Genomic DNA, 6524 nt, shown 5'->3' with positions numbered 1-6524 from the left:
CGATATTCTGTTGCCATGTGCACACTGAGTCACCCTAACTGGGCCGACCCATGTTGCGAGCGCTCATGCTGTTCTACTTTTAGTTTTCTAGAAAATACATGATATTAATTATATATACATATATATATATATATATAATTTAAAATATTATTTAGAAAAAGTGAACTTTTAAAAATATATATATTGAGAATATTGTTTGAAAAACGAGTAGGAATCGCCACATTTTGGCATCAAATGCGTAGCCATAGGCTTTTAAATTTTCCGCATGTGCCATAGCGGACAAGCCACAAAAAAAACGCTCAACAAAATTTCAGGATGACCCAAAATAGAAACATAAATATAAGGACACCCCTAGGAAAAAAATCAAGGATGTAATGGCGACTTCTCCAATACATGTGATACATTAAGTTCACCAGGCAAAATTTTGTGGGTCTTCTCCAATAGACTACCTAAATCATCTATATTGCTCCTGCGCTCCAACAAATCTTCATGCATCATCACATAATGATTCAAATATTTATGATCATGCTTCATACTATTCCACACATAATATTTGAAACGCAAATTCAAACTTTGAGCGTAAAATAGATAGATCTAAACAACATTGACATAACAAGTACCTAACAACTAACATTGATAGGTCTAAATGACACTAACAACTCGATGATAATCATTGTTTTCGGAGAAGGACGAGGAGGAAATCTCCACTTAAACCATACGTTTGACAATCTAGGCCCCTACCATATAGAAAGGCCTCCTCAATACCCCCCGCCCCCACTTGCAATGGGTTATATACAACTTGGTGGGGCCAAAGTTCTCAACTTCTTCAAAACTAGCAACTAAATCGACTCCAATTAACCCATCAGTCACAACAGATCTAGATTTGGATCTATTTTCTCTAGCGGACCCAACTTACAGAAAACATTTCTAGACATTCCTAGAAAGGAGGCCGGTTGCGAAAGCTACCACTTCTGCGGCGGGTTTGTTTGAAAGCCCGTCTTAGAAAGGTCAAGACTGGTTCAAGTTGGCTGGTCGGTCGGTACCCACATTTATTTTATTTTGTTGTGTTGGTTAGTTGAGTCGGACAAAGCGGTGTTTTGGTGCGATCAGATGGCTACATGTGTTGGAATCGATCAATATCGGATGGATGGCGAGATGGCTAATCTTGGACACGGATTAGTCGGCTGACGCTTACCATGCACCTTAAAATAAAGGAAATGTTGTGCTGGACTTCAGTTCCATCCCATATTTGACGCTCTTAGATTTGGCACAATCATTCATTCATGATTCAGGTTCAGGTTCTGACTGTCAAGTGTTGTTGTGAAGTTGCTTATCTCTATGTACATGTTCACAACATGCACGATGCCCATGTTCTGTTTTGGATCGACGTGCTGGTGATAATAGCAGGTGTAATTCTATCTGTGTATGTGCAAGTGCTAGTGATCTATGGAGTTCTCTCTGACATTTCTTTTTCTAATTTTGTTACATCCTTTTTTCAGGTTATGTAACCTAACCTCAAGAAAATCTAGAGCTGATTCTTTGAGGTTATGTGATGAAGATGCCTGTCACCCCCAAAAGTTGTAGGCCTAGAAGCTGCCTATAAGATGGCCACAGTTGAGGTGTAAATATCATATTTCAGCCGGTGTGTGTTGATCATCCCTTCCGGCTAGGAGCTACAAGTCCCTGAAGAGCGCTTTCCTGGTGGCCGGCAGCTGCCATTTAGTTGCTACGAGTCCCTGAAGTTGGTTGTTTGTTATAATGGTTGATCCTACATTTGTGACATTTTTTTGTTTTTGTAGATGATTGTTCCTTGCTGGTCTTGTCTACCCAAGCTCTAGTTGTGCACAATAGTTGTAAGAGATGGGAGCTGGTACGTGGTGGAGTTGTTGTAAAGACATATGTTGTTCCCCGCCCATGTGAAATAAGAAATAATAATGCCATAGTGCAGGCGATTCTTCGCCATGTCTTATGCTGCCAAAATTTCTAGTGAAAACTCTGCAAGTTCCATGTACCATTTGAGGTTGTGTTTGATAGCAAGGTATTGCAAAAACCAAAGTATTGAAAACTGTAGTATTTTAGTCCGTGGGTACAAGATGCCACAGTTTTTGACATACCAAAGTATTGTGAATACTACAACCTGTTTGGCTAGTGCTTTATGCAGCAACGTAAAATTGGCTAGCTAGCCGGCTGATAGCTATTACAAGCACGTCTGTTCCTAACTAGTTACAGTCACTCGAGCAAGAGATAGTTGGGTATATGGTATGGATACTCGTGTGTTGTAGCCGGCAGCGATGGACAAACACCGCAAACAACAGCTACAGCAGCTCAGCTTTGCAGCCGCATGCCTGGGTAGCAAGCTCCACCAGCAGTCGAATAGGACTTGCTCGCTCCGTTCCTCACGGCTAGCGTGACCGGGCTGGAGGGGGAAACGACAGGAGGCAGGGATCAGTGCCGGCACGGAGAGTGTGACGTACTGGCGATCAGCTATTAGACAGTGGACTCGCAAAAAAAAACTATTAGACAGTGCACCATGACAGCACATCAGAGGCAAAGGTTGAGCCAAGGAGTTCACGGACAAGATTCAACCGAACAAGGTCATCGAGCAGAAGTAACATGAGGATGAAGGAGGAGGTGACAGCGGCTTGGAGCAAGGAGGAAGATGACGACGAGGCGTTTCTTTCGCCAGCTCAGTTTTAAAAAAAGAGGTCCAGGGTTCTTTTTTAAAAACAGATAAAATACCACAGTTTTGCAAATACTACAGTATTAAAATCATAGTTTTTAGTAGCAACCAAACACCTTATAGTAATTAAAACCATGGTAATCTCAAATACTACAGTATTATCAAAATACTTAGAAAAAAACTGAGCTATCAAACGAGGCCTGACATCCAAAATGGTGTGCTGGACTCCAGTTCCATCCCATGTAACTATTTGCATGTGCACTCGTATATAAGTTCAGCAACATGTTTTGCCTTGAAAAAAGAAGTACTCCTAGTAATAAATTCCTTTAGCAAGAAGCAGTGTAGCAATTTGATACTTAGGGTCAAATCCTACAACAGCGACCATGCATGGAAAGTGAAAGAAGTCCGTGGCCAGCTGCTCGCTGTAAAACAAAACTATCGATCCGCATCAAATGTGGACATTTGTGTCCCTTAAAACAAGTGGATGCGTATAGGGATTAATCACCGCCTTTTGTGTCCCTTAAAACAAGTGGATGCATATGAAACGAGTATGGCCAAGGCCAAGTGGTCGGTATGCATGCATGGTTTGTGTGGATGCCTTCTCATTGTTTTGACAATCAGCACTAATGATTCCTCACTGAGGATTAATTAGTTAGTTTATTAAGACGTCCGCATATGCTTGTGCATGCAGGCGGCCGGAATATATGAATTACATGAAATTTTTTTGTCTTTTGTGCAATTGCATCAGCCATCTTTGTCAGTGTGCAAATTATGCTGCTGGAATATGTAGTAGTAGTACTGATTTTATTATATGTGCATGTGTTTAGGGTCGTCATGTTACCTAACCAATCGTGAGACAAAACATTTTTGCACCTACGCATGCATATGTACTTCCTCCGTTCCTAAATATAAGTCTTTTTAGACATTTCAAATGGACTGCAATATACGGATGTATGTAAACATATTTTGAGTGTAGATTCATTCATTTTGCTTCATATATAGTCATTTGTTGGAATCTTTAGAAAGACTTATATTTGAAAACGGAGGGAGTAGATCTGTTATCGACATGTACATACGTATATTATTAATCTCACATGTAGCCAACTGAAGTGTGCCATATATGTAGAAGCATGTGAAAGAGTAGAGGGGAAATGCATATAAAGCAGTACAAACACACACACATACACACACAAAAATAATTTAAACTCCTTCCTCGCAACATACTCCATGGCGAGCGGCATAATCAGATAATCTCATATATATTTATATATTTGATTACCATTATAATGGTCGTAGCTAGAGACACCAACCGTTGTTGAGCGCCAAAGCTTTTGCGATGGCAACAGCTAGCCACTGTTTCGTGTAGGTTCACCCGGTCTGATCCATCCATGCATCCCATGGATGCTTTACATATAATTTAATAGTGTAGTTAATAAGAACCATATAATTTAATACTTCCTCCGTATCAAAATATAAGATTTCTTTTGACACTTTAATACAGAGTGAGTACATCAACTAGATGCTAAAGTTGCCCTATGCTAATTCCTTTCTCTTGGTAGGCACAAAGCTTGCAATTCCATACATGGTGGATTGGACCAAGATCGAGCTAGCTAGTGAATAACTCATCGGAGGTGCAGCAAGAGCTGCAGGCGACACTCTCGGCACAAAGTCGGACATGAACTGCCACCTTCTCAAGAGGATGGTAAAATAGTCGTTCAATAGAGCCCAGTGTGGCAGCATGATCACACAGGACATATCAAATGGGGTGCACGCTGTCGCTGGGAATTGAACCTGTGACTACCTACTGATGTGCGCTGGCTGCTAGCCTGACACAAGAGCTCTCGTGATAGATATCCAGCACAACACTTAAACAACTAATGGCTCCCTGAAAAAGAACTAATGGCAGTGTCTGACTCAACACTTTCTGAAATAATCATGAACAATTTTCCAGAATTTGAGCAATTTCTGAAATTTTGGAACAATTTTTTAAATGTCATTACCATTTTCTGAAATCGAGATCAAAATTTGAAATTCCCGATTTTTATAAAAAACAATAACATTATTTGAAGTTTATCTGGTTGAAGTTTCTTCACATAAGCATCACAGCCCCAAACTTTAAGAAACGACAACTTTGGTTTCTTGCCAAACCACAGTTCATAAGGCGTCGTCTCAACGGATTTTGATGGTGCCCTATTTAACGTGAATGCGGCCGTCTCTAAAGCATAACCCCAGAACGATAGCGGTAAATAAGTAAGAGACATCATACATCGCACCATATCTAGTAAAGTACGATTACGACGTTCCGACACACCATTTCGTTGTGGTGTTCCGGATGACGTGAGTTGCGAAACTATTCCGCATTGTTTCAAATGTAAATCAAACTCGTAACTCAAATATTCTCCTCCACGATCAGATCGTAGGAATTTTATTTTCTTGTTACGATAATTTTCCACTTCACTCTGGAATTCTTTGAACTTTTCAAATGTTTCAGACTTGTGTTTCATTAAGTAGATATACCCATATCTGCTTAAATCATCTGTGAAGGTGAGAAAATAACGATATCCGCCACGAGCTTCAACATTCATCGGACCACATACATATGTATGTATGATTTCCAACAAATCTGTTGCTCTCTCCATAGTACCGGAGAACGGTGTTTTAGTCATCTTGCCCATGAGGCACGGTTCGCAAGTACCAAGTGATTCATAATCAAGTGATTCCAAAAGTCCATCAGTATGGAGTTTCTTCATGCGCTTTACACCGATATGACCTAAACGGCAGTGCCACAAATAAGTTGCACTATCATTATTAACTCTGTATCTTTTGGCTTCGATATTATGAATATGTGTATCACTACTATCGAGATTCAACAAAAATAGACCACTCTTCAAGGGTGCATGACCATAAAAGATATTACTCATATAAATAGAACAACCATTATTCTCTGATTTAAATGAATAACCGTCTCGCACCAAACAAGATCCAGATATAATGTTCATGCTCAATGCTGGCACCAAATAACAATTATTCAGGTCTAAAACTAATCCCGAAGGTAGATGTAGAGGTAGCGTGCCGACCGCGCGCGATCACATCGACTTTGGAACCGTTTCCCACGCGCATCGTCACCTCATCCTTGGCCAGTGCTCGCTTATTTCGTAGTCCCTGTTTTGAGTTGCAAATGTTAGCAACAGAACCAGTATCAAATACCCAGGTGCTACTGCGAGCTCTAGTAAGGTACACATCAATAACATGTATATCACATATACCTTTGTTCACCTTGCCATCCTTCTTATCCGCCAAATATTTGGGGCAGTTCCGCTTCCAGTGTCCAGTCTGCTTGCAGTAGAAGCAACCAGTTTCAGGCTTAGGTCCAGACTTGGGTTTCTTCTCTTGAGCAGCAACTTGCTTGCTGTTCTTCTTGAAGTTCCCCTTCTTCTTCCCTTTGCCCTTTTTCTTGAAACTAGTGGTCTTGTTAACCATCAACACTTGATGCTCCTTCTTGATTTCTACTTCCGCAGCTTTTAGCATTGCGAAGAGCTCGGGAATTGTCTTGTTCATCCCTTGCATATTATAGTTCATCACGAAGCTCTTGTAGCTTGGTGGCAGTGATTGGAGAATTCTGTCAATGACACTATCATCAGGAAGATTAACTCCTAGTTGAATCAAGTGATTATTATACCCAGACATTTTGAGTATGTGTTCACTGACAGAACTATTCCCCTCCATCTTGCAGCTATAGAACTTATTGGAGACTTCATATCTCTCAATCCAGGCATTTGCTTGAAATATTAACTTCAACTCCTGGAACATCTCATATGCTCCATGATGTTCAAAACGTCGTTGA

The sequence above is a fragment of the Triticum dicoccoides genome, chromosome 3B (assembly GCF_002162155.2).
Source record: "Triticum dicoccoides isolate Atlit2015 ecotype Zavitan chromosome 3B, WEW_v2.0, whole genome shotgun sequence".
Lineage (NCBI taxonomy): Eukaryota > Viridiplantae > Streptophyta > Magnoliopsida > Poales > Poaceae > Triticum > Triticum dicoccoides.
The sequence above is the reverse complement of the archived record's forward strand: the minus strand, read 5'-3'. Positions refer to the sequence as shown.